Source organism: Oncorhynchus mykiss, chromosome 19 (genome assembly GCF_057628025.1).
Source record: "Oncorhynchus mykiss isolate SJ-2025 chromosome 19, ASM5762802v1, whole genome shotgun sequence".
Classification (NCBI taxonomy): domain Eukaryota; kingdom Metazoa; phylum Chordata; class Actinopteri; order Salmoniformes; family Salmonidae; genus Oncorhynchus; species Oncorhynchus mykiss.
Genome location: NC_143040.1, coordinates 8,122,232 through 8,130,494, shown reverse-complemented (window position 1 = coordinate 8,130,494; position 8,263 = coordinate 8,122,232). Strand labels below are relative to the sequence as shown.

Below are 8,263 nucleotides of genomic sequence, written 5' to 3'. Positions count from 1 at the left end.
GCTGGACGTTATCCTGCTAACTGTTCCAAATGAACTGAATTTGGTAAAAGGGCTTTTATGTACTCTGAGCCATAGGCTTGGAAGGCCTTACAAAATACTTTTAAACTGGAAGAACGGTTGGTATTTTTAAATCACTGATGATCTTGAGACTGATTCCCTGACCTGTCAATGTTTTTAATTTGCTGTTTTTGATTTTGTTATACTCTTGTGAAATGGTTTTTCTAGATTACTTGTAGTTTTTCATGTTGTTTGTCTGTCATTTCTGTAATGACTTGGTGCTGCCTATCTTGGCCAGGACGCTCTTGAAAAAGAGATTTTAAATCTCATTGAGCCCTTCCTGGTTAAATAAAATAATTAAATACAAATAAATGGACTAAACTATGTGGAACTCAGCAGAGTGTTTTACAACAGAGGATTATTTTTACGCTCTACGTGGTTCAACACTCGGTGGTCCGTTCTGTGAGCTTGTGTTGTCTACCACTTCACGGCTGAGCCGTTGTTGCTCCTAGACTTGCCACATTAAGTCACTGAGATCTAAAGTAAGTCCAATCTACTGGCAATGTTTGTCTATGGAGATTGCATGGCTGTGTGCTCAATTTTATACACCTGTCAGCAATGGGTGTGGCTGAAATAGCCGAATCCACTAATGTCCACATACTTTTGGCCATCTAGTGTATCTTGTTATTACCTGAGAAGATCACTGTGAGTCCAGGACGGAGATAATACATTCTTCTACATTCCCTGAGTGCAGGCTCAGACCCAGAACAGGAAACTCCAAACCCTCTAGTGGTGTTTCCTGGTGGTACTGAAACAGTGGAGCCACAACCCAGCTGTCTACACACTACTGCAGCTACATGCTTCTGGTCCCTGTCCTCAGCTCCCACAGTCCTCCACTCTCCCTGGTGGTACCACTCCACTCCACCAGCACAGCGACTGCCTCCTCCCACCAGCCTCACATCATCAGGCTCTGAGAAAAGAAAAGAGAGAGACAGTAATCTTACTATTTTCTCACTAAAACAAACCTATATTGTCTCTCATATTCTTCACTCCAGGTGAGAAACAATGTTGACTGAGTGACAAACTGTTTCTTACCTGAGCAGGTGAGTCCAACAGCATTACCAGGTAGGCAGGTGTTGTTCTCTCTGTCTGAGGTGTCACAGTCCAGGAGAAGGGACTCTTTGCCTTTACACTGGAACTCTTTATCCCAGGTCTGACCCTCACCTCCTCCATAGAGCCCCCCCTGTAGAGCTGCAGGAGCCCCACAGCCAACATCCCTACAGACTACCTCTGCATCCTGCCGGTCAAAGTCAGCTTCACACACTGAGGCCCAGGACTGATTGGACTTCACCTCCACTCTCCCAGAGCAGAGACCAGCTCCATCCACAAGCCGCACAGACTCTGGAGAAAAAGAGTTGGTTGAACATTCAATCAGTTTTGTTGATGACACTGTCAAGGACTAAACACAAATATGTTGGATAAAAGATAGTAGTTTGCTATGTTTGATACTGTAAGAGGTAGAAATGGGTTCTTTGTCACTCAGGATCGGGTTGGGAATAATGCAGGCAGGAGACAGGAATAAGTTCACTTCACTTTATAGAAAATAAACAGCTGGACATCCATCAGGCAGCTTCACTTCAGTACCATCTGAACTACAATGATCTGCCCATGAACATCTCCCATAAACCAATATGACAAACACAAATATAATGTTTAAATACATCTGACATCTCTCCCTCTATTTAAATGAAATAAAAACACATAAAATATGATAAATGGTAATATTGTATAATGTATAAATAAATCTCTCAATATGACCAGTCTCTTACCTGAACAGGTCACATGATGATAATATTCACCATCACAGTCACCAGGTTCTCCTATGATGTCACACTGTCTAATAGAAGACTCATTTCCACTACAACCATATACTGTTGCTCCTCTTCTTCCATCTTCAACCAGAGGTCCTCTAGATTCAGCTACAGGATTCCCACAATCCAGCTCTCTACACACAACCTTAACCTCTCTCATGTCCCACAACCACGTCTCTATCATCATGCTCCACCAACTAGAACATAGGCCTGTCCACTCTCCTCTGTAGAAGACTTCCACTGTCCCAGAACAGGAAGTGGTCCCATTCACCAGTCTGACTGAGAGTTCAGCTGTAAACAGCAGAGAGGAAAACACAGTGGTGAGGACAGATGATGACAGTAATTCTGTTATTCTAACAGCAGTGATGCTTTGTGGTTGACAAGTATTAGTAGTTCCATAAAACACTACTTGTTATTGGGTTTTAGAATGGTTTGTATGGACACATGAATTTCTCCATGTGGGATAATAAAGTTGACTAATATTGAACTGCTATAATCACTGTAGATTTATACTCTACCTACCTGGTGGACTGACGCTTTGAGCCTGGAGATCTGAGGAGAAAGAGAGAGATAGAGAGAGAAAGAGAGAGACAGAGACAGAGAGAAACAAAGGAGAAAGGGAGGAGTCAGAGGAAGAGAGAGACAGAGGTTAAATGAACATCAACATGACCTTTCATGATGTGATGGGGAAGACAGGCTTATCGTTGGTATGGTGCAACAACACCCATGTGTACATACACTATATATACAAAAGTATGTGGACACCCCTTCAAATGCTGTCCCCATCTGGTCGTGCTGCTGCTCTGCCCCTCTCCTCTTCTGCCCCTCTCTTCTCCTCTTCTGCCCCTCTCTTCTCCTCTCCTCTTCTGCCCCTCTCTTCTCCTCTTCTGCCCCTCTCCTCTTCTGCCCCTCTCTTCTCCTCTTCTCCCCCTCTCTTCTCCTCTTCTGCCCCTCTCCTCTCCTCTTCTGCCCCTCTCCTCTCCTCTTCTGCCCCTCTCTTCTCCTCTTCTGCCCCTCTCCTCTCCTCTCCTGTCCCTCTCCTCTCCTGCCCCTCACTTCTCCTCTTCTGCCCCTCTCTTCTCCTCTTCTGCCCCTCTCTTCTCCTCTTCTGCCCCGCTCCTCTTCTGCCCATCTCCTCTTCTGCCCCTCTCCTCTCCTCTTCTGCACCTCTCCTCTCCTCTTCTGCCCCTCTCCTCTTTTGCCCCTCTCTTCTCCTCTTCTGCCCCTCTCCTCTCCTCTTCTGCCCCTCTCTTCTCCTCTTCTCTTCTGCCCCTCTCTTCTCCTCTTCTGCCCCTCTCTTCTCCTCTTCTGCCCCTCTCCTCTCCTCTTCTGCCCCTCTCCTCTTCTGCCCCTCTCCTCTCCTCTTCTGCCCCTCTCCTCTCCTCTTCTGCCCCTCTCCTCTCCTCTTCTGCCCCTCTCTTCTCCTCTTCTGCCCCTCTCCTCTCCTCTTCTGCCCCTCTCCTCTCCTCTTCTGCCCCTCTCTTCTCCTCTTCTGCCCCTCTCCTCTCCTCTCCTGTCCCTCTCCTCTCCTGCCCCTCACTTCTCCTCTTCTGCCCCTCTCTTCTCCTCTTCTGCCCCTCTCTTCTCCTCTTCTGCCCCGCTCCTCTTCTGCCCATCTCCTCTTCTGCCCCTCTCCTCTCCTCTTCTGCACCTCTCCTCTCCTCTTCTGCCCCTCTCCTCTTTTGCCCCTCTCTTCTCCTCTTCTGCCCCTCTCCTCTCCTCTTCTGCCCCTCTCTTCTCCTCTTCTCTTCTGCCCCTCTCTTCTCCTCTTCTGCCCCTCTCTTCTCCTCTTCTGCCCCTCTCCTCTCCTCTTCTGCCCCTCTCCTCTTCTGCCCCTCTCCTCTCCTCTTCTGCCCCTCTCCTCTCCTCTTCTGCCCCTCTCCTCTCCTCTTCTGCCCCTCTCTTCTCCTCTTCTGCCCCTCTCCTCTCCTCTTCTGCCCCTCTCCTCTCCTCTTCTGCCCCTCTCTTCTCCTCTTCTGCCCCTCTCCTCTCCTCTCCTGTCCCTCTCCTCTCCTGCCCCTCACTTCTCCTCTTCTGCCCCTCTCTTCTCCTCTTCTGCCCCTCTCTTCTCCTCTTCTGCCCCGCTCCTCTTCTGCCCATCTCCTCTTCTGCCCCTCTCCTCTCCTCTTCTGCACCTCTCCTCTCCTCTTCTGCCCCTCTCCTCTTCTGCCCCTCTCTTCTCCTCTTCTGCCCCTCTCCTCTCCTCTTCTGCCCCTCTCTTCTCCTCTTCTCTTCTGCCCCTCTCTTCTCCTCTTCTGCCCCTCTCTTCTCCTCTTCTGCCCCTCTCCTCTCCTCTTCTGCCCCTCTCCTCTCCTCTTCTGCCCCTCTCCTCTTCTGCCCCTCTCCTCTCCTCTTCTGCCCCTCTCCTCTCCTCTTCTGCCCCTCTCTTCTCCTCTTCTGCCCCTCCCCTCTCCTCTTCTGCCCCTCTCCTCTCCTCTTCTGCCCCTCTCCTCTCCTCTTCTGCCCCTCTCCTCTTCTGCCCCTCTCCTCTTCTGCCCCTCTCCTCTCCTCTTCTGCCCCTCTCTTCTCCTCTTCTGCCCCTCTCCTCTCCTTTTCTGCCCCTATTCTCCTCTTCTGCCCCTCTCTTCTCCCCCTCTCTTCTCCTCTTCTGCCCCTCTCCTCTCCTCTTCTGCCTCTCTCTTCTCCTCTTCTGCCCCTCTCTTCTCCTCTTCTGCCCCTCTCCTCTCCTTTTCTGCCCCTCTTCTCCTCTTCTGCCCCTCTCCTCTTCTGCCCCTCTCTTCTCCTCTTCTGCCCCTCTCTTAAAAAAAATCCCAAGACTATTTGGCCCTAAACAGACATTTTTTTCCCCCTTTATTTTACTAGGCAAGTCAGTTAAGAACAAATTCTTATTTACAATGACGGCCTAGGAACAGTGGGTTAACTGCCTGTTCAGGGGCAGAACGACAGATTTGTACCTTGTCAGCTTGGGGATTTGTACTTGCAACCTTCCGGTTACTAGTCCAACGCTCTAACCACTAGGCTAACCTTTCACCCCATTACATGGTGACAGACTATCTGATAGAAAACTGAGGAAAACATGTACAATATAGAAATGAAGTGAGCCTTGCTATTGAGAAAGGATTGAAACAGGCAGAGAGAAGACAGGCTATGTGCCCACTGCCACAAAATGAGTTGGATACTGAGATGTTCTTCCTAACCTCCTGACAAACGATATAAGAAACACATATTTCCCTCAAATAACAAGGTCCCCAAAATAATGTAATAATAATGTAATATTGACAAGCTCCTGTGTCTGTTAGGTAAAATACCACAGTGTGTAATCATGTCAGCAGAATGTGTGACCTGTTGTGATGAGAACAGGGTAACCAGTGGAGAACAAACACCACAGTAAATAAAACCTAGGTCTAGATTTATCACTTTAGTTCATTTCCCTTGACATTTGAACTTCTACTTTTTGTACACACAGATCACACTCTCCTACACACACCAGCTGGCTGAGAGGGCCCTATTGGATCCAGTTGGCTGAGAGGGCCCTAGTGGAGCCAGCTGGTTGAGAGGGCCCTAGTGGAGCCAGGGAACCGGTGCAGAGTCAATGTGCTGTCTTTTCACAATCATCTCCTTTGTCTTGATCACGTTGAGGGAGAGATTGTTGTCCTGGCAGCACACGGCCAGGTCTCTGACCTCCTGTCGCACTGTTGTCAGTGATCAGTTGTGTCATCGGCAAACTTAATGGTGTTGGAGTCGTGCCTCGGCGTGCAGTCATGAGTGAACAGGGAGTAAATGAGGGGACTGAGCACACAGCCCCCGTGTTGAGGATCAGCGTGGAGGATGTGTTGTGACCTACCCTTACCACCTGGGGGCGGCCCGTCAGGAAGTCCAGGATCCAGTTGCAGAGGGAGTTGTTTAGTCCCAAGGTCCTTAGCTTAGTGATGAGCTTTGAGGGTACTATGGTGTTGAACGCTGAGCTGTAATCAATGAATAGCATTCTCACCTAGGTGTTCCTTTTGTCCAGGTGGGAAAGGGCAGTGTGGAGTGCAATAGAGATTGCATCATCGGTGGATCTGTTGGGGTGGTATGGAAATTGCAGTGGGTCTCGGGTTTCTGGGATAATGGTGTTGATGTGAGCCATTACCAGCCTTTCAAATCACTTCATGGCTACAGACGTGAGTGCTACCGGTCGGTAGTCATTTAGGCAGGTTACCTTGCTGTTCTTAGACACAGGGACTATGGTGGTCTGATTGAAACATGTGGTGGATCAACCAGCCTAATCGCCCGACCTCACTAATGCTGTTGTGGCTGAATGGAAGCAAGTCCCTGCAGCAATGTTCCATCATCTAGTGGAAAGCCTTCCCAGAAGACTGGAGGCTGTTATAGCAGCAATGTTCCAACATCTAGTGGAAAGCCTTCCCAGAAGACTGGAGGCTGTTATAGCAGCAATGTTCCAACATCTAGTGGAAAGCCTTCCCAGAAGACTGGAGGCTGTTATAGCAGCAATGTTCCATCATCTAGTGGAAAGCCTTCCCAGAAGACTGGAGGCTGTTATAGCAGCAATGTTCCAACATCTAGTGGAAAGCCTTCCCAGAAGAGTGGAGGCTGTTATAGCAGCAATGTTCCATTATCTAGTGGAAAGCCTTCCCAGAAGAGTGGAGGCTGTTATAGCAGCAAAGGGGGGGGACCAACTCCATATTAATGCCCATGATTTTGGAATGCGATGTTAGATGAGCAGGTGTCCACATACTTTTGGTCATGTAGTGTACATTCCCCTTCCATGCAAATGTGTAACTCTCTTTGCAGATGAGATTAAATCTAATTTAATACATTTGCTTTTGTCAGTTTTCTAAATCATTAATTTCAGAGGTCAGGGGTCAAGCTGAGCCGGACCAAGAGTGGAAAAGGTTGCTGGTTATGATGACATCACTGGTGAGAAGTCAGTAAAGACAAGATATTCAGTTGGCTGCATGTTAGTCTGTCAGCCCTATCTCTGTTGACATCTCACTTTCCCCTCCCCTTCCCTCTCTTCATATCCCCTCCTCTTCTGTTCCATAGACACATCAAGTAGTTTGGGTGTGTAGAAATACAGATAAACCTAGGGTATGGCTAAATGGGGTGTGTAGAAATACAGATAAACCTAGGGTATGGCTAAATGGGGTGTGTAGAAATACAGATAAACCTAGGGTATGGCTAAATGGGGTGTGTAGAAATACAGATAAACCTAGGGTATGGCTAAATGGGGTGTGTAGAAATACAGATAAACCTAGGGTATGGCTAAATGGGATGTGTAGAAATACAGATAAACCTAGGGTATGGCTAAATGGGGTGTGTAGAAATACAGCTAAACCTAGGGTATGGCTAAATGGGGTGTGTAGAAATACAGATAAACCTAGGGTATGGCTAAATGGGATGTGTAGAAATACAGATAAACCTAGGGTATGGCTAAATGGGGTGAGTAGAAACACAGATAAACCTAGGGTATGGCTAAATGGGGTGTGTAGAAATACAGATAAACCTAGGGTATGGCTAAATGGGGTGTGTAGAAATACAGATAAACCTAGGGTATGGCTAAATGGGGTGTGTAGAAATACAGATAAACCTAGGGTATGGCTAAATGGGGTGTGTAGAAATACAGATAAACCTAGGGTATGGCTAAATGGGGTGTGTCGAATCCCTCCACCAGTTGAAGCTAATTTACTATAAACTCGAAAGTAGTATTTGGAGAACAGCAAAAACTAACAGAAATGTCCCCAGACATTCACTATTTTAACTGTACTAGAATGCTTAAAAGGTCGCAAAATGTTTTATATCGGTTATCGGTATGGTTTATTTTTGGCAAGGAAAATAATGGATATCGGTATCGGACAAATTTACTATCGGTGCTTCCCTAATAATAAGGTTGGTAACAAGATGGAACATCATTGTGGAAATCTGTTGCAGCTCAAGTTGACTACAACATCCACAATGCAATGCGCTCTGTGTGGGCTGGCTGGCTGGCTAGCTAGATGTATCTACACACAATAATACCAAAGACAATATCAGCATGTGAAGTAGCTGTTAAATCACCTAAACAAACTGCACTATCAGTTTAGGAGTCTCCAATCTCACCATGTTCAACCTGCAGATCGATGTGTCTCCCAGAGTGGAGTTTAAATCACAACGGCAGATATACTTTTCAGGAGATGACAAGCCTACGTCATTGGTCCACGCAGTGCATTCTGGGTGACTGTGGGACAGGGATCGCTCTCCTTCACGGAGTGAATGGAGTCTACTGGGCGCTAGCTCAAAAACCCAACATTAACACGAATTTAGTCAACAAGAAGTACAACATTACTAGTCTTTACCGAGATGTGAGGTAATTAACTTGTTATTTGTAGTATCGTATAGCATTGGAATCGTGGCATTACGTACTTTCAAAGAAAATAGGCACATTTCTCGACAAG

The 8,263-nt window shown here is 47.3% G+C and overlaps 1 long non-coding RNA gene across 1 annotated transcript; it reads right to left on the bottom strand.

The window, feature by feature from the left end:
• Positions 1-374: 374 nt before the first annotated feature.
• LOC149974798 (uncharacterized) lies at positions 375-8,059 on the bottom strand. Its single transcript, XR_016488756.1, has 4 exons — positions 7,929-8,059; positions 2,391-2,420; positions 1,827-2,159; positions 375-1,398 (listed from the first exon to the last, which is right to left on the bottom strand). It is a non-coding gene; the product is annotated as an uncharacterized LOC149974798 (long non-coding RNA).
• Between the last annotated feature and the right edge of the window lie 204 nt (positions 8,060-8,263).